Raw genomic sequence first — 20,511 nt, forward strand, 5'->3', positions numbered from 1 at the left:
GCTGTAATTAAACCTTTACTTAAAAAACCTACTCTTGATTCAGAAGTGTTGGCTCATTATAGACCTATATCCAATCTCCCTTTTATGTCTAAAGTTCTTGAAAAAATAGTTGCAGCTCAGCTTTGTGATCACTTACACAGAAATAATCTGTTTGAAGAGTTTCAGTCAGGATTCAGAGTGCATCATAGCACAGAAACTGCACTGCTGAAAGTTACCAATGATCTCCTCTTAGCCTCTGATAGCGGACTTGTGTCTGTGCTTGTCCTGTTGGATCTCAGTGCTGCATTTGATACGGTCGATCACAGTATCTTATTACACAGACTTGAACATGTTATTGGGATTAAAGGAACTGCATTAGGCTGGTTTAAGTCATATTTATCTGATAGATTTCAGTTTGTTCTTGTAAATGAAGAATCTTCCTCACACACCAGAGTAAGTCATGGAGTTCCTCAGGGTTCTGTGCTTGGACCGATTCTTTTCACTTTATACATGCTTCCATTAGGTAACATTATTAGACAGCATGGCATAAATTTCCATTGCTATGCTGATGATACTCAGCTGTACTTATCTATAAAACCAGATGAACCCAATAGGTTGGTCAGACTACAAGCATGTCTTAAAGACATAAAGACCTGGATGACTCAGAACTGTCTGCTTCTAAATTCAGACAAAACTGAAGTCGTTATCTTTGGACCTGAGCGTTTCAGGGAGAAATTGTCTAGCTATATAGTTACTCTAGATGGTATTTCCTTGGCTTCTAGTTCTACAGTGAGGAACCTTGGAGTTATTTTTGACGAGAACTTATCATTTGACTCGCATATAAAACAGGTTTCTAGGACTGCCTTCTTTCATCTTCGTAATATTGTTAAAATCAGGAACATCTTGTCTCAGAGTGATGCAGAAAAACTAGTCCATGCATTTGTTACTTCAAGATTGGACTACTGTAATTCTTTATTATTGGGCTGTCCCACATATTCTCTGAAAAGCCTCCAGCTGATCCAAAATGCTGCAGCCAGAGTTCTGATGAGAACTAACAGGAGAGATCATATTTCTCCAGTTTTAGCTTCTCTTCATTGGCTCCCTGTTAAATTCAGAATAGAATTTAAGATTCTTCTCCTTACATATAAAGCTCTTAATGACCGAGCTCCATCATATCTTAAAGATCTCATTGTAAGATATTTTCCTAACAGAGCACTTCGTTCCCAAACTGCAGGTTTACTTGAGGTTCCCAGAGTTTCTAAAAGTAGAATGGGAGGCAGAGCCTTCAGTTATCAGGCCCCTCTCTTGTGGAATAAGCTGCCAGTAAATGTCCGGGAAGCAGACACCCTTTCCACTTTTAAGACCAGGCTTAAAACTTTCCTTTTTTATAAAGCTTATAGTTAGGTCTGTTGAATCTGATAGTGTGTCTGCTAGTGTGTCTTGTCCTGCCTCCACCTCTGGCACCCTCTATACTTTCATTACCCCCTACCCGAACCAGGGTTTGAATCCCATTCCCGCCTATCTTACCTCTTTTATTTCTACCCCTACCCGAACCAGGGTTTGCATCCCCACCCCGCTGTGACTGGTGTGCAGTTGGTGAGAGTGAGTTGTATGGCTTTGTTTTTGCTGGTATTTTTAGTGATTATAGGACTGTTTAGGTGAGTGTCTGCTGAATCTGCTAGTGTGTCTTGTCCTGCCTCCACCTCTGGCACCTTCTATACTTTCATTACCCCCTACCCGAACCAGGGTTTGAATCCCATTCCCGCTTATCTTACCTCTTTTATTTCTCCCCCTACCCGAACCAGGGTTTGCATCCCCACCCCGCTGTGACTGGTGTGCAGTTGGTGAGAGGCTGAGGTAGCTTGTGGCTGTAAAAGATGGTTCTATATATGGATCTATATAGGGAGTATAGGGAATTACTCACTGAGTCTGGTCCTTTATTTATTTATTTATTTTCGTTAGCACAAGTTTCTTGTGTTTACCTTGAATAGGGATGGCTCAGGTGATCCTGAAACATCCCATAGTTAAGCTGCTATAGGCCTAGACTGCTGGGGGGCCTCATCTGTCACACCTTTCCTCACTTTACTCTCTTTATGTATATGTGACATTATTGTGGTCATTAACTCGTGTTTCCCTGTTCCAACAGATATCCTTTGAATGGTGTTACAGTGCCGCCGCGGCCCCCCCCCCCCCCCCCCCCCCTTTCTGTCTTCTGAAACCCCAGCTGGTCGAGGCGGATGGCCACCCTTCCTGAGTCTGGTTCTGCCAGAGGTTTCTTCCTGTTAAAAGGGAGTCGTTTCTCTCCACAGTCGCCTCAGGCACGCCGCTCAGGCCGGGAGATTGGACCGAAAAAACAAAAAGTTTTCAGTGCAATCTGTTGGTTTTCTTAGCTAGGAAATTGTTTTTGAATTGGCTCTATATGAACGAATTGGATTATTTTATGAATTATGATTATTATTAATTAATTGAATTCCAATTGGCTTGAATTGGACTTACTATCTAAGTGCCTTGAGATGACATTTGTTGTATTTGGCGCTATATAAATAAAAATGAATTGAATTGAATTGAATTGAGTAGATGGGTCGCAGAACTAGCAGACTTTAACTTCACCATCAAATACCGCCCTGGCAAAGAGAACATCGACGCTGACAGTTTATCTAGAATGCCAGTGGATGTTGAGAGACTGATGGATGAGTGCACGGAGGAAATGTCTTATGATGCAGTGGGAACAACTGCTCAGGCAGTAGAAACACAGCTGGAGTCAAATGCCTCATGGTCAATGGCCATCTCTGTTAAGAGTCTGTTCAATGCTCAAGGTACCTCAGTTGTGTCGTTAACACCAGCACAGATGCAGCAGGATCAGAAAGACGACTCATATATTGGACCAGTTTTGCAATGTCTGGAGTGAGGCCCTTGCATCAAGAACTAAAAAAATTCAACATACAGAGCTGTTGTCTCCTCCAGGAATGGGATAAACTGGAAGCAGATGAAAGTGGAATCTTGTGGAGAAAGACAGTTCACAGAAAACAACTTGTATTGCCTGAAAAACACAAAATTACAGCATTAAAGGAGCTGCACAACCAGATGGGGCACCAAGGCACTGATCAGAGATCGCTTTTTCTGGCCATACATGCAGCGTGAAATAGAGCAATATGTTAATGAGCTGTACTTGTCTGAAACAAAAAAAACCTTGCCGTGAGACAAGGGCCCCTCTTATGAACATTGTCACAACCCAGCCCTTTGAACTAGTGTCAGTGGACTTCCTCCATCTTGACAAGTGTAAAGGCGGCTATATAGTCTGGTGATTGTAGATCACTTCACGCGTTTTGCACAGGCATACCCTACAACATCAAAGTCTGGAAAAACAGTGGCCGATAAGATATTCAATGATTATGCTCTGAAATTTGGTTTTCCCATGCGGATTCACCATGATCAGGGAGGTGAATTTGAGAATCAGCTCTTCTCACAGCTGAGCACATACTGCAGGGTGGCTGGATCAAGGACTACTCCTTACCATCCACAGGGGAACGGCCAGCTAGAACGTTTCAACCGAACTCTAATGCAGATGCTTAAAACTCTCACAGGTAAAGACAAGATGAACTGGAAAGGTTCTCTGAATAAGCTCATATTTGCTTATAACTGCACACGTACAGAAGTAACAGGCTTTTCCCCATTTTACCTACTGTATGGCCGCTCCCCAAGACTACCCATTGATATGCTGTTTAACTTGCCCACTGAAGCAGGAAGCTATAGTCAGCGTGAGTATGTTGAAAAGTGGAAGCAAGGAATGCAGGAGGCATATGCTATTGCAAGAGAGAATGCACACAAATCTGCTCAGAGAAGCAAGAGGGCATATGATGGCAAAGTGAGAAGTTCAGTTTTGTTCCTAGGTGATCGTGTCTTGGTCCGAAACATGACTCCTCGTGGTGGACCTGGACATATCACCTGGAAAATTGAGGAATCACTGGGAAGACATGGTTCATACTGTTGTTCGGCAAGTCGGAGAGGATGTCCCCATTTACGAGCTGAGACCTGAACATGGGAAAGGCAAGTCTAGGATTCTGCATCGAAACCTCCTTTTACCATGTGATCACCTGCCGCTAGAAACTGAAGTGCGCCCACCTGTGCCACCAAGAAGGAAAGCTACAGTGATTGATAAAGTCAGAGAGGAGTCAGAGGATGAAGAAGATGAGGATGAGTATTCTTTCATGCCCCTCAGATCATGGCTCAACCATTAGAATCAGTGAGAGAGACTCCTGTCATGCTCTGTGACGTGATTGAACCAGATCCACCTCTTATAGAGAACAGTGATGATAACCTACCAGAAAGCCAGGATGGCGAGGATGACAACGCAGCTGATACAGAGGATGAGGCATCACTTTCTGCAATGGACGATGCACAGGAAATTGAGATTGCACAATTTCCAAAATTTCCAAATTGAGAGTGGACGATGCACAGGAAATTGAGATGGAGATGCATCTCTCTCAGCGGCCTCAGAGACAATGCAGGCCACCAAAGACCCTCAGATATGACAAAATTGGAACTCCATCCTGCTACAATCTTGCTGCACTTCCCTTTTATGTAAGGCCCCAAGTATGGACACAGCCAGTGCAGCATTACAACCAGCACCTTTGTTTGTATGGGATGTAAACTAATTGACTTATTTCTGCTTTGGACAGTGGAGAGTGTCTTCCATCCATGGACTTTAAGCAAAGAGTGTTGCTGTCAAAAACATGGCACAGTTGAGGACTTTGTTACAAAGTTGACTGTGGTTTATGTAAGGGACATACTGTGAACAGTTTTGACATTTTTGCAGATATGCGACAATTACTAGTATGTGTTTTGTGGACTGAAAACATTGAATGTGTCAAAAGAGTAACAAGTGCTTTGGCCATGCTTAAATGCATTTGGGTATTTCAGGTTAAAAGTAATGATGTTGAGGACAACATTAATTTTTGAGGGGGAGTATGTGATAAGTAATATTATAACTGACAGTTGTTAGTAGAAGTAGTTTAATATTCGCTATTTGTAATGCCTCGGGGATCCAGCAGGGGGAGCACGCACCTCTTTCTCACTCACTAAAGACGAGTGAAGGAGAGAGCGTCTGTGTCTTTTATTCATTCTCCCATCACTTTTTCCCTGGTTTAAGGTATTTATATGCAATGTTAATTTGTTAAGAACATGTTAATAAGAGTTTTCTCTGATTGTAGGTTGATTGACAATAGGAGAATCGTTTTGAGTGTCTTGGAAATCGTGTAAAGCTAGCGAGTTAAGAGTGTTAAGGAATGTGCTTACTTTTTTATTTGTCCAAGTTCGACTCACTAAAGACGAGTGAAGGAGAGAGCGTCTGTGTCTTTTATTCATTCTCCCATCACTTTTTCCCTGGTTTAAGGGTACAACACTACCATATTTGGTAAGTTAGTTTAAGCTATTTGTATAGACTTTGGACAACTGTATTTGAGAATATTTTTGGGCAATGATGACTGTAGCGGTCCACTTGGATTGTTCACACAAAATGCTCAGAGCTTCGACTGGTGCAACTTTATTTCTCTCCTCTTTTCACCACCGACATTTTGACACCGTGAAAACTATAAAATGGACACAAAAATACAAATGCCATAGTACCATATTTCACAGATAATGCATAGAATCATGTTTACATTTTAAACTTAAATGAATCATTTGTAGTAAACGTAAGTAATGAATTTTACATGAAATTAACATTTTATGAGTTACAGCTCTAACTGAAAATAATATAATAATGACAATTTCCCTTTGTCTTAAATTAAATAAATCACTCATTAAATAAATACACCATTTACCTCCTTCTGCTTCCAAGGGCGCTAAGTTTGAGCTCTGTCTGCTAGCAGCCTATCTTCCACATCTCTCAGTGACAGTCTTTGCATGTGACATACAAATGACACAAAACAAGGAGCGAACCACAATAAAATACCTTTCACAAGTTTCAACAGAATATGAAAAGTAATTAAGTTGTTCTTGTGTATTTACCAACTCTGGAGCAACGTGCACATGTCGTTATGAGACGGGAGCAGAAAATCTAGCGTCAGCGTTAACAGGAAGTAACAGAAGAAGAGCGGTGCTCTTCAAAATAAAAGCACAAAAATGTAGAGTGGCAGAACTGCATCATTTATCATAAACAAAATTAGCTGCCATTTACACTCCCACCAAATCCTGCTACAATGAATGAACACATACACAAAAACTAAATGAATTGTACAGGATTTCTCTAATAAATTAATAACTTCACATTGAGGTATACAGGTGAACTGTACAACATCACAAACAATCAAGCAGTGTGTCTAATCAGTTCTCAAGGAGAAGTACTAATTTTTGGATTGGCCTCTCAATAACTGAAGGTTTAGAGGGGGGATCTTGTTTTCTATGAGGCTTTCGGTCTCCTACTTGAACTTTGACTCGACGGACCAAGCTGTCGCTGTCTTGAACAGTCTCCACCACTCGTCCTAGTTTCCAATGATTTCTCGGGAGGTTGTCATCTTTAATAATGACAATGTCATTGACCCTGAGGTTGCGCTGAGGTAAGTGCCATTTCTGTCTTGTGGATATGTTGAGTAGATACTCCCTTTTCCAACGACCCCAGAATTGTTCAATGAGATACTGAACTCTCCTCCATCTCTTTGTGGCATACAAATCCTCCTTAACAAATACTCCAGGGGGAGGAAGTGCAACTTTAGATTTCATCATGATGAGGTGATTTGGTGTTAAAGGTTCCATCGCTTGAGGATCATTTATTCCATCTACTGTTAATGGGCGACTGTTCACAATAGCCATGGCTTCATAGAACAGTGTTCTGAGAGAGGCGTCATCAAGTCGACCTGGGCACTGTGCAAAGGTAGCATTTAGCACGTTCCTAATGGTTCTAATTTGCCGTTCCCAGACACCACCTGCGTGGCTGGCAGAGGGGGGGTTAAAGACAAATTCGCACTGCCTTTCAGTCAGGAAGATTTCCAGAAGTTTGGTGTCACATTGTTTAAGTGCTTCCTTAAACTCATTTCTGGCGCCAACGAAGTTAGAGCCTTGGTCGCAACGAAGTTGTCTAACAGCTCCTCTGAGACTGATGAAGCATCTCAATGCGTTGATGAACGAGTCTGTCGACAAATCTTCGAGCATCTCAATATGGACAGCTCTAGAGTACAGACATGTGAAAATGAGTCCATATCTTTTGTATTCTGTGCGGGCTTTCTTTACAATGAATGGTCCAAAACAGTCCATGCCGCTATACGTGAAAGGTGCTGAGGCTTCAAGACGTTCTTTAGGTAGTTCAGCCATTCGCTGGTTCTCTGTCGGTCGTCGAAGTTTCCTACAAAGCACACAGGCGCGTATCAGCTTAGTGACCAGCTTGCTCCCACCAATGACCCAGAATCCATTGGCCCTAAGCTCCATTTGTGTCTGGCTTCGACCCTGATGGCATGTCTTAGCATGGTAGTGAGACACTATGAGCTTAGTTACAGGACTATTGTTTGGTAAGATGAGTGGGTGCTTGACTTTGTGACAGAGAGATGACTGTTTTAATCTCCCACCAACACAGAGAAGTCCTTCAGACCAGATGGGATCAAGACTGAAGAGAGAGCTTGAGTTTGGAAGGTCCCTTTCACCTTGAAGCATCTTTATCTCATGGGGAAAGGCTTGCTGCTGTACGATCTTAATTACTGTCTCAGCAGCCTTCTCGCGCTCCTCGACAGTCACATGTTCACTATGTTGTTTTTGTTTAGACCTCAGTCTCTTGATTCTTGCAACCACCTTTACAAGTGTTGTCCATGAGGAAAACTGACTCAGACGCTCGAGGATGTCATTGCAGTTATTGGTCTCGGTTGCAAGAACCTGAATTGTCTTTACTTCAGGATCACCGACAAGTAAGTCTGCTGGACTGCTGGGTGTTAGATGTAATTCACGCTCCCAGAGAAATTTTGGTCCTCGCAGCCAGTTCGTTGAGTGAATGTCTGAAGCATGAAGACCTCGGGATGCGTGATCGGCCGGGTTTTCTGAGGTTTCCACATAATGCCATTGATTAGGATCACTATTATCTCTAATCAGTTGAACACGGTTTGCAACAAATATGTGGAACCTACGAGCATCATTGTTGATGTACCCAAGCACAACTTGCGAATCAGTCCAGAAGAATTCTTGATCTATTTTCATGTCAAGCTCACTCTTTAACACAACGCTTACTTTTGCAGAAACCACTGCTGCTGCGAGTTCCAGTCTCGGGATACTTGTTACCTTTGAGGGAGCAACCCTTGCTTTCGCCATTACGAGACTGCAATGGACTGCATCCTCGTCATTTTTGTACCTGAGATAAGAACATGCACCATATCCTACACAGCTGGCATCGGAAAAATGGTGTAGTTCTACTCTGACGATGTTATGGAAGTCATGTGGGTGATAACATCTTGGGATTGAGACCTCTTTCAGCTTGAGAAGACCATTTATCCATTCCTCCCACCGTGGCTTTATATCTTCTGGGAGTGGGTCATCCCATCCAATGCCTCTGTGACAAAGCTCTTGAAGGATACGTTTTCCACTTAGGCTGAATGGAGCAATGAATCCGAGTGGATCATAAAGAGAGGCAATGACAGACAAACAACCACGACGGGTTGAAGGCTGATCCTTCAAGCTGATGTTAAAGCTGAAAGTGTCATCTTTTATCAACCACTGAATGCCAAGAGCACTTTCTGATGGGGTTGGATCAAACTCTAGAGGCTCAACGTTTGCTGCTCTTTCAGAGGGGTCTAAGCAAGACAGGGCAGCTTCTTCATTTGAGTTGAATTTGTGAAGGCGCAGGCCTCCTCTTTTGCACAACTCTTGGGACTCAGTTATCAGTTTTTTGGCTTCATTAACTGATGGGACGCTGACTAACCCGTCATCAACATAAAAATTTTTCTCCACAAATGCTGATGCCAGAGGATAGTTGGCTTTGTGTTGTCGTGCTAAGTGCTTTAATCCAAAATTGGCACATCCTGGAGACGAAGCAGCTCCGAAGAGGTGGACAGCCATCCTGTACTCCTGTGGTTCCTTCTCCAAATCTCCACCTTTCCACCAGAGGAACTTCAGATAATTCTTGGATTCAGGAGTGACAGAGAATTGATAAAACATTCGTTCGATATCACAGATAATGGCTACAGCTTCTTTTCTGAAGCGACAAAGCACTCCTACCAGAGGATTGATTAGATCAGGCCCAGTTAGCAGGGTGTCGTTTAGAGAAATACCATGGAATTTGGCTGAACAGTCAAAAACGACTCTCAGCTTTTCTGGTTTTCTGGGGTGGTAGATACCATGATGCGGAAGGTACCACTCCGTCTCTCCCTCAGATGTTGTAGGGGCAGATTCTGCATCACCCTTGTTAATGGTTTCCTCCATGAATGTTTTGTATTGATCATAGTATTGTTTGTTGGCCTTCAATTTTTTCTTAAAGTTCCCATGGCATGGTATAGTAGCGGCACTTTAAGTGGGCTTTCGGAGGCTTCAGGATGTTGTACCCCCAGGCGTTCTCAAAATTCACCCGGAAAACGCAGATTTGGCCTCTTAGAAGAAAGCCGCATTTCAGCGCTCTCTCCAGTGCCCTGTTTTCCTAATGAGAAGCAAGGAGGAGCGCGAGGGGTGTGTCATGGCTGAATGGGGGCGTGTCTGATTCTCTGTTTTGGCTCTGCGCATGTTAGCTGCCTGCTAATAGGAAAAAAAAAAATAGAAATGGCAGGTGAGCAAACCATCGTACCGTTCGCCTTCGACCCGGAATCGGACCCTGAAGCCGAGGCGCAGGCAGTTCACTAACAAACTGCAGATCAGCAGCGCCTTCAGCAAAACGTCTCAGAATGGTGAGTTTGAAATGTTATGTCTGGAAACGTTTATGGTTAGGTCGGTCCGAACCACTGAGGTGCGCAGATATAGCAGTCGCTTAGCCTACGGTAGCCTAATTAGAGCAGAAATTAGTCACTACATCAGGACTACCTAAAATGTTATTTTTGCTTACAAAACGTATAAGTTCCCAACTTATTTTGTAATGTGGGCACGTATTTGCAGTGCTAACATTAGTGAGTATGGCTGCTGGCATCTCCAGTCTCTACACCAAGTAACTTTCTCAATGTCGCCTTGCATTGTACAACAGTAACACTGCCAAAGTATTTCCCATAGTACACATTGCCAACATATTATGAAAAACATCTGTAATAAACGCCGGCGGTGGGTAATTTCATGAAAATTGCAATTGCAATTACCCCCACAAACACTGTCCTGTTTGGCAAATGATTCTCCACCCAGTGTTGACATAAGGGGAGCGATTTATAACCAAGTTTGCTAGACAAAAAGGTTTACATGCTATAATATACAAAAAAAACATACCTCATCATATCCTGACCAGGTGCTGGATCCAAAGTGTAACTACACGAAGTTAAACTTATGCTACAGATTTCTGTGTACACCTTTTTAGCAGCCCGTCTTCACTGGGAACAGCCAGCTGTGCGTTGCCCATGTAGTTATACAGTAACCTATGGCATGCAAAAAACATGATAGTATTCTGACCAGCATGTAATTATTCTCCATGCTCACCTGTTAACTCATTTACTTGCCACTAAAGATGTTTCATTGTTATATTTGCCGGCATTACCTGAAAACAGAATATCATTACACTGCCTTTTTTTTTAAATAATAGGTGTCAATGTGGAATTTGCAAGATAATGCCCACAGAAAGGGAGAATAGATGCTGCATGGAGATCCCTCAGGTAACACTGTAAACATTTCGAGCCACCTGTTCCTGAAATGACACTTACCATGTCTAGTTCTAATCTTTATTTGGTCACAGCACTACTAGGAGAAGTGGCGGCAGAGCCAGCATGTATGCTGGATCATCCAGGGTTTGAGCCGGTTTGTCTCAATGTATATTCGCTACAAACCGCTGGGCGAGTCTACAGGCACCATTTTGGCAGTTTACGCCTGAGAAGAACGCATCGTTAAGCGCTGTAAAATAATTACTCATAGCCACATACATAGAGTTTACAGTATACCCACCCAATAGAGCCTGATAATTCAACTATGCAGACAGTATGAAGAGTGTTTGTATATTTATTTACAAGACATTATTAAAACACAATCAAGAATAATCCATAGGAATATGTAAATATGTACAACATAGCAATAACAGAAGAACAACAACATTCTCTGCAAGTGTCATTTTTTTCTATCTGTTCTTCCAGGCGCTTCAGGTATTTGGCCTACAGGCAGTTCGTGGCGTGGTGCTGGGGCTTTTTGGGTCGCCGGATCAGAGCGGTCATTCCTGCCTGTGTGGTCCTGCGTATCCGTGCCGAGTACTCCGATGATGAAGGACACTGCACCGGGTTTAGACTGCCTCGCGTGTGAAAAATTAGGTCCATCAGGACATCCACATACCCTTTCACACAGAACATTCATACACACTGTACATGCACAACATTTGTATATTTCAGTTAGTCATTTGTACATTTCAATGTTTATTTATATATTTATATTTGTTCTATATATATTTATGTTTGTTTAGATTTCTGTTTCTCACATTTTTTGTATTCCTATTTGTTGGAATTAACCTCAGTAAATTTGATAAAGGCAAAAGTAGTTGGACTTGAATTCTTGAACTTTTGAGGTCTTACCAAAGGTTGGCTTAGTCTTTTGACGTTTGACTGTGCACTCTCCCTTCTTGGATTTGGGAAAGGAGATTTTGAAGAGAGGTACACCGTCTGCTGTCTGGGCCTGTGGTCGGTTCGCATTTTCATTAAAGTGGATCGCCGCCAAGTACAGTCTGAAAGTACAAGAAACAATGTGTAAACGGTGTTTCCCACAGAATTTTCATTTGTCATGGTGGTGGGGGTTAGCTGGTAGAGACACATGCATCATCATGGGAGAGCATATGAAAAGCTCTTTTCCAAAATGCTATAAAAGCTATTCTCATTACTTTTTTTAAATCTGATTTCAAGCATCAGGAAAAGTGCTATTAGCTGAGATTTACATAACATGTTGAAACATTTAAATGCTGCTTTTAATGGTAGTAACAAATAAAACAACATTTTTGAAAGAAGGTATAAAACATTTTGGAAAAAGCTTTTCATATATTGTGAAGTTTCATAGGAACTATGATCTGAAAACCCCCTAAAAGTATACATTTTTTGGTAAATCAAATATAAATTACATTCACAAGACAATCTTTTCAGGGGACCTGGTCTAGGTGTTTTGTGCCTTATAGTGCTGGAGAAACCCGGCTCAATAATGACATTTCAGACAACAAAAACTTTCAACAACTACAAGGTAAAACATCTCACCTGCAAAGCATTCCAATATAGAGAAAGACAACATTCTTCGGTGTGGCTGCAGTCCTAGTGACAATGGGGTCAGTCTGGCAGGCAGCATCCCTGGTCCGGGATGTCCGGACGTGAGCACTTGATGTGCTGGCAAGTGAAGAGTGAACCTGATGCAGACAGAGAGCACACATCTCATGGTTCGAAAGCCGAGCATTACACTCGTGATAAACTGACGAGTCACGACAGATTTGAAGTCAAAACTGTGTTCGAATTGACAGATACATAATGGTGTATGTTCGAGGGTAGTCAGCAAACGTTTGCTAAACATCCTTCACCCAGCCACAACACCCGATCGCATATCACACACGAAAGACGCAGAAACGACTCGACGTTAAAAAAAAAAAAAAAGGTCACCAAACCGTAACAAATGCTTTCAAAATATAAAGTCACCAATCTAAAGAAAGGCTTACAAAATATGAATTGTTATCGTCGGGCGTCATTTTCCGTGTAACAGACGTATCTAGCCGCAGAACATAACTAGACTTGCTTACCTAAGTATTCATGCTTTATGTAGTCCCCTACACGTAAGATACTTGGTCAAAAGACAAATGTCTTGTTTTACAACCAATTTTCCAAATCTAACCAGTTTAACAGAGTATTGGTTTTGTAGCGCAGTGTAGGTTTCATGGATAAATACCTCCACAGCTAATGTTGGCTAGTTAGCTGTCACCCATAAAGTGCTAGCGGCTAGCAAATAATTATGACTTACTTGATCGGTGTGGGTAGCTGATGGACCGGCAAGGCTTGGCACTGATCCAGGCTTCAACTTCAGGTGTAGGGCAAAACCTGCCCTGTACTGTCCCAAGTTGTGAAATCATTCCTCTGAAATGTGTCGCGCAAACACTGACGCTCTTTGGAACATGCATGGGCACCCGTCCCTCATAAATGAAATTAGCCATTCCGTTTTCAAAGGGACAGAGGGTGGAAGCGGAAACATATTCTTCTCTTCATCTTCACATCCTGGCACAGTACATTTCGCATGGTAAAGTCGTTTGGAAGCCATTGCTGTATCTTCTGTGACTGTCTTCAGTCGTGGCGAGTCTCGGTCTACTCCACATGAGTTGGGCGGGTAAGATCCAGGTAGTTTACCAGCAGTGGGTGGAGACAGAGGGCGTGGCGGAGAGAGGGGGTGGGAAATTTTGATGAGCTCTATCCTGGCATGACGTCATACCAGGAGCCTTGAGTCAACGAGACACTTGGAGGCGCTCTGTTCAAAACACGGAGGAAATGCTGGACTGCTCAGTGAATACATTTCGCAATTTCTACTCACTGGGGTGACTTAAGGAGGCTAGAGAAACTCATTTTAAGGCTCAAAAACCTCTGAAAGTGAAATTTTCATGCCATGGGACCTTTAAGACACTGTAGGCGAACTTTGGCTAGCCTCTTGTTGTTTGGTAGGTTGGGTGGACTGTTGCCTTTGAAAGGGAGGGGCATCTCATAATGTCCGTCTTCCTTTTGCGTGATGTGGTCGCTGAGGAACTGTATGAAATGAACATCATCTTGGGACACATATTTATCCTCATAAGTTCTCTCAATAAAGTCTGATTCCAGGGTCTTTAGAACATCTGTTGCCGTTGGAACTGGCAGTTCTTTTACTGTTAACCGATGCACAAAGCTTTGACTTCCTTGTCTGTCTAGGTGGGGGTTTGACGATCCTATTATACTCCATCCTAGTTCTGATCTCTGCGCAAACGGTTGATTTTTGTCACCTAAGACAACTTCAAGAGGAGCCAGTGCTGACGGACAGTTGTATCCTATTAAGAGCCCTACATCACAGTCCTGAAGGGGTGGCAACTTGTCTGCCAAGTTTCTGAGATGAGGCCACTGTAATGCTGTTTCCTTTGTTGGAACGTAAGACTTATCCACCGGGATGAAGTCACGACTGTAGGCCTGCTGTAGTTGAATACAACTCTCAGAGTAGAGTCCTCGAACTTGTAGACCATGAACACTCTTGCTCGATATGATTGTGTCGATGGCTGTCATGGTACTCAGTTTCAGCTTTACTGGCTGGACATCCACATTCAGTTTATCAAGGACATCTTCTAGGACAAATGTTGAGTCACTCTGTGTGTCCAGTATTGCATATGTAAGTATTTCTCTGTGTGGTTCTTGTACTGAAGACACAAAGACTGGGACGATACTTGAGGTAGCAGAAGAGCGTTGTGTTGATGTATGGGACACGACCTTGTGTGTTTCCTGGCTTGCACGTTCTTCTGTGGAAGTGGAGCTGTTCGTTATTGCTTCCACAGGTCTTTGATTCCTGTCTTCGTGCAAGCAGGTTGGGTGACGACGGCTGCATGTGTTGCACGTGTGTCGCCGTTTACAATCCTTAGTCATATGACCCTTTCTTAAGCATCCAAAGCATAGCCGATTTTCATGAATGAATGCCTTCTTATCTTCAACACTCTTTGCTGTGAAAGTGGGGCACCTTGTGATGCCATGAGTTTCACTTTTACAGACAGAGCAAGGCGATTTTGGTTTGTTGCTGTTCGTTTCTTGTTTCTCTTGAGCGAAACTATTTGGTTGTATGCTTGTGTTGAAAGCTTTGGCTCTCTTTGGGATTCTATCATCTACAGGTTTGAAATTTATCAAGAATGGAGAAGCAATAGGGTTACAAGCTATCCGTGCCTCTCTGCTAAGGAACTCTGTGAAACATGCAAGAGTTGGATAGCTGCCAGATGTGTCAAGTTCATCCACAACAATTCGACTCCACTTTCGAACGATCCATTCTGGCAGTTTTTTGAGCAACTTGTGGTTTTCCTCACAGTCGTTAAGAATAGCTAATCCTTTGACGTGTGGGATTGCCTCAGTGCAGCTTTGGAGGTAGTCGGCGAACTCTCGTAGTGCTAGCGGATCATTTGTGCTGATCTTTGGCCATTTCATGAGCTTATCGCGGAAAGCTTTCTGTATGATGAATGGGTTCCCATATCTGTCCTGTAAAACTTTCCATGCTCCATTGTATGCATCCTCTGAATCTCTATAAAAGAAACCTTCAACAGCTTTGCGTGCCTCTCCAGCAAGATAATTTTTGAGATAAAACATCTTCTCACTTGCTGGAAGTGGTTTTCTGTCGATCAGAGTCATGAATGACATCTTCCAATCTGTAAACTTTAAAGGGTCACCACTGAACGTGTTGGGTTCAGGGACTGGCAAGCGGTTCATACTCAATGAGCTAGCAATTGCTTGTGCTAAACTGACAGACTCTTGGGTCATTGTCACTTCAGGAACTGCTTGTCGAGGTCGGAATGAAGCAGCGTCTGGATTCAACCAAGGCTCTGTTTGTGTCCTGTAGTGAGCTGAGCTAGTTCTGTTGTCAATTTCTTCTTCAAAACTGTCATATGCTCTCACACGAGCTGTGGCTATAGCAACCTCTTTTGTTGCTTGTAACTGCTGCAGTTTTGCTCTCTCTTGTTCCAACTGTTGTCGCATTTCCACTTCTCTTTGTTTAATTTCTGACAACATTTTTGGCTCTTTAAGTTTCCATTCACTTTCTAACTTGTGAAGATGTGCTCGTTGTGCTTGAATTTCTTCCATGGCTTTTGATTGTTCCAGCTTAGCAGCGAGCTCTGCTTCTGCATCTACTCTACTGTTATGGATACTGGTTGAGCTGGAGTGTTGGCTTGATTTCTCTGATGACTCTGATGAACTTACAGTTTCAGTCTTAGTTAAGCCAAAGATAGACCCATATTCCTTTTTGTTTAACATTTCTCTTACTCTTTCTTTTTCAAGTTGATCGTTATAATCTTCATCAATAGTCTCTAGACGGTTGCTTATGAGGTCACAAATTTCCTTTGTCAGCACAACACAGGCGTCCATTTTTTTGACAATCTCTGGCGTGGTGTTACAGTTACGTAGAATAGGTTCATACTGCAGTTTTACAGCATCATACTTTGCTTGAATATCTTCATGTAGTTTATTGAGGTCTTCCAATGAGCAGAGGGTTTTTAGTTTTGTCCTAGTCTCCCTTGCTGCTAGCTTCCAAGAGTCATAGGCCTTGTTAAACGTTTTTTCACGTTTTTTGGTGTCTTGGTCATGCATTTCTTGGCCTTTCTCTGTTAGCTTTCTCTCACGTGAGCTAGACCTGAGTGGCGTGTCTGTGGGATTGTCTGTTTCTTCTGTTGGGAGTGACATCTTGTTTGTTTGTGCAACTGTTTCAAGTCTAGCGTGGCTTTGATTATCCTATACCTGAATTCACACCTATGAGCTGTAGTTACCTTTTACCACAGAGTAATATCTATATCAAGCATTTACAGATTATGGACATTCAAAGGGATTTTTAGCATGAAAACAGTAACAAGTGTCATAAATAATCGTTGTAGACATTAATAGCTTCACCTTTTTTAACCTTTTTCTAAACAGACATATCGTTAATTTTTCATCCCTAAAACACATACCATTTGTAAATAGTTCTCTTTTGCTCCTTAGCACTCAATGTCCTTTTCAGCATCCGTAGTTGTACCTTCAGTGTGCTGTGCCTTTTTAGTCTTGCCTGTACAGGATATTGGTGCGAGTGGAATCAGCTGGCTGGTATCAGTTTGGTAGCTGGATCTCAGATGAGGTGTCAGCTTCTTTGCAGGTTGTAGCAAGGAGTTTTCACTGTAGCGGCCCACTTGGATTGTTCACACAAAATGCTCAGAGCTTCGACTGGTGCAACTTTATTTCTCTCCTCTTTTCACCACCGACATTTTGACACCGTGAAAACTATAAAATGGACACAAAAATACAAATGCCATAGTACCATATTTCACAGATAATGCATAGAATCATGTTTACATTTTAAACTTAAATGAATCATTTGTAGTAAACGTAAGTGATGAATTTTACATGAAATTAACATTTTATGAGTTACAGCTCTAACTGAAAATAATATAATAATGACAATTTCCCTTTGTCTTAAATTAAATAAATCACTCATTAAATAAATACACCATTTACCTCCTTCTGCTTCCAAGGGCGCTAAGTTTGAGCTCGGTCTGCTAGCAGCCTATCTTCCACATCTCTCAGTGACAGTCTTTGCATGTGACATACAAATGACACAAAACAAGGAGCGAACCACAATAAAATACCTTTCACAAGTTTCAACAGAATATGAAAAGTAATTAAGTTGTTCTTGTGTATTTACCAACTCTGGAGCAACGTGCCCATGTCGTTATGAGACGGGAGCAGAAAATCTAGCGTCAGCGTTAACAGGAAGTAACAGAAGAAGAGCGGTGCTCTTCAAAATAAAAGCACAAAAATGTAGAGTGGCAGAACTGCATCATTTATCATAAACAAAATTAGCTGCCATTTACAATGACCTTTGTTCAGGTCCGGAGCCAACCCCATCGCAACTGGTTTTGCTGTTACTGGGTGAGAAGCTAAATCAAATCAAATCAAATCAAATTTATTTGTATAGCACATTTCATGTGCAAACAGTTCAAAGTGCTTTGCATAAAATAAAAGCATTGCAACAGGGAGTGCAAGAAGCATTAAAAATACATAAAAGAATATAAAGAGAAACAAATAAAATCATTTAAATGAATTTAAAAACAGGCAACAGTCTAGATAAGTTAAAAGATATTTCATGCATAGACACATGAGAAAAGAAATGTCTTTAACCTGGATTTAAAAATGTCTACATTTGGTGAAAGTTTAATCTCCACTGGCAGTTTGTTCCACTTATTTGCAGCATAACAGCTAAATGCTGCTTCTCCATGTTTAGTCTGGACTCTGGACTGGACCAGCTGACCTGAGTCCTTGGATCTAAGAGCTCTGCTGGGTTTATATTCTCTGAACATATCACAGATGTATTTTGGGGCTAAACCGTTCTGGGATTTGTAAACCATCAGCAGGCTTTTAAAATCTATTCTGTGACTGACTGGAAGCCAGTGTAAAGATTTTAAAACTGGTGTGATGTGTTCAGATCTCTTAGTCCGGGTTAAAACTCTAGCAGCAGCGTTCTGGATGAGCTGCAGATGTTTAATGCTCTTTTTGGGAAGTCCAGTTAAAAGAGCATTACAGTAATCGAGTCTACTGGAGATGAATGCATGGATGAGTTTCTCCTGGTCTTTTTGGGAGAGGAAACCTTTAATTCTGTTGATGTTTCTGAGGTGGTAAAAAGCTGCCTTGGTGACAGCTTTGATGTGGCTGCTGAAAGTCAGATCTGAGTCTATCAACACTCCGAGGTTACGAACTTGGTCAGTGATTGTAAGGTCCCGAGTCTCAAGATATTTACCAACGCTGACCCTCTTCTCTTGCTACCAAACAGAATGATCTCAGTTTTGTCTTCATTTAATTGTAGAAAATTGTAACCTCTGACTTAGTAAATAATTTAAGATAACTCAAAAGTTATAGACCAGTTGCTAGGTTCGGCAGGATTACAATAGAAACCAAGGTAATTGCAAAATGAATTGACTGGAGGCAGAAATGAGCAAAAATAATTATTATTTTGTAGAAAAGAATAAAATAAAAACGTAAGTCGACAACACAGTTCAACCAAAATAATAACAACAAGCCGGCATATCAAAATCAAAACCTCAGTCCAATTGAGCTCAGATTTTCAGTTTGTCCTTATAGTCGTCAGTCAAGTCAAAAAATGTTCTTAAGTTCAGCTCTTTCTTTCCGTTCAGTGGTCGTATTGTTACCACATGGATGTTCACAACTGGAGAGAAGAATTATGTTCCTCAATGGATGTTCAGTTCTTCTTTGGGCACAGGCTCGCCATCTCCGTCCGGAGAAAATCCAGGAATTCGATCCAACTTCTTAATCAGCAAAAGAAACCTAGCCTACACACAATAATGATATTATTGTATACAGCTAAATAATCCTTTTTCCTTATCCATTCTTACAGCTATAGCTTAGTTTTTATCTTCAATTTCCATATTACCACAGTAATACTTTACATGCATGTTTCTTTTAACTCAAAATATCCTTTGTAGTGCATGAAATTAATTTTAACCACATGAAACAAATAAATGAAATTCTCTTTTAACCATAAAATTATGATTAGTATTTTTTTTAACCAATTAAATAATCGATTAAACTTGTGTAAATCATAACATGAATTACCAATCAGTTATCCCTTTACCAAGGAGCATTTAGTCTGGTTAGCTCTAATATTCTTCCTTTTGATAACAAATAAAAGATACATTTAACATCATTAACCAGTGGTTTCAACAAAAAAAATAGTACAAAAATAACTTAAATATCATTGGGTGAAATCATATCTTAACAGAAATAACATTTTTAAGGTTTTTAAACAGAAATAAATCCAACCGCCATTTAGCGTTAGCACAATGCTAGCACATACGAGCACATGTCTCAACTCACCAAGATGAGGTTTCAATATGGACACGGCAATGGAGTTTCTCTACCTCGTGCTCCCATCAACTTAACATAACAGACATTCCAAATTAACTTCTGAAAAGTGCAGTTACTTGTTTAAAAATGCTTTTCTGCATTAAAACTCACCAAAATGACAAAGTTTAGCTCTAGGCGTCCATGACCGACCTCTTTTCATTTCCGAAATTCAGTAGAGTAAATTTGGCGTTAAGTTAAAAAGAAAGAAGACAGCACTTCCTGTTCAACCGGAAATAAAGCTAGAAAAAGAGACTTACACTTCCTCTTTTCAAAATAAAAGCTTTGCTTATTTTTTAAATAAAAGAGCGCAAGACGTTTTCTCTTCTGGGTTACAAAATTCTCTCTCATCCAGGTGTTTACTTCCTCCAGACACTGACACAGTACGTCTGCTGGGCTGCAGTCGTCCGGTGACAGAGACACATAAAGTTGTGTATCGTCTGCATAACTGTGATAATTGATGTTAAAATTCTGCAATATCTGACCCAAAGGGAGCATATACAAGTTAAACAGAAGAGGTCCAAGAATTGACCCCTGGGGGACTCCACAAGTCATGGCCACTCGCTCAGATTCATAGCTGCCAATTGTAACAAAATAACTCCGGCCTTCTAAGTAGGACCTGAACCAGTTAAGGACCGCTCCAGAAAGTCCAACCCAGTTTTCCAGCCTGTGCAACAGGATTCTGTGATCTACAGTATCAAACGCAGCGCTGAGGTCCAACAGAACCAGGACTGAAACATTACCAGAATCAGTATTCAACCTAATGTCGTTTAACACTTTGACCAGAGCTGTTTCAGTGCTGTGATGACGTCTGAAGCCTGATTGAAACTTATCAAGA

At 41.5% G+C, this 20,511-nt stretch overlaps 2 long non-coding RNA genes across 2 annotated transcripts; both read right to left on the bottom strand.

Moving 5' to 3' along the window:
• Nucleotides 1–11,340: 11,340 nt before the first annotated feature.
• Nucleotides 11,341–12,403, bottom strand: LOC142388935 (uncharacterized). Its single transcript, XR_012770346.1, has 3 exons — nucleotides 12,300–12,403; nucleotides 11,634–11,782; nucleotides 11,341–11,423 (listed from the first exon to the last, which is right to left on the bottom strand). It is a non-coding gene; the product is annotated as an uncharacterized LOC142388935 (long non-coding RNA).
• A 6,341-nt stretch (nucleotides 12,404–18,744) lies between these two features.
• LOC142388936 (uncharacterized) lies at nucleotides 18,745–19,842 on the bottom strand. The gene is made up of 3 exons (XR_012770347.1): nucleotides 19,788–19,842; nucleotides 19,647–19,706; nucleotides 18,745–19,102 (listed from the first exon to the last, which is right to left on the bottom strand). It is a non-coding gene; the product is annotated as an uncharacterized LOC142388936 (long non-coding RNA).
• Nucleotides 19,843–20,511: the final 669 nt, after the last annotated feature.

This window comes from Odontesthes bonariensis, chromosome 9 (genome assembly GCF_027942865.1).
Source record: "Odontesthes bonariensis isolate fOdoBon6 chromosome 9, fOdoBon6.hap1, whole genome shotgun sequence".
Classification (NCBI taxonomy): domain Eukaryota; kingdom Metazoa; phylum Chordata; class Actinopteri; order Atheriniformes; family Atherinopsidae; genus Odontesthes; species Odontesthes bonariensis.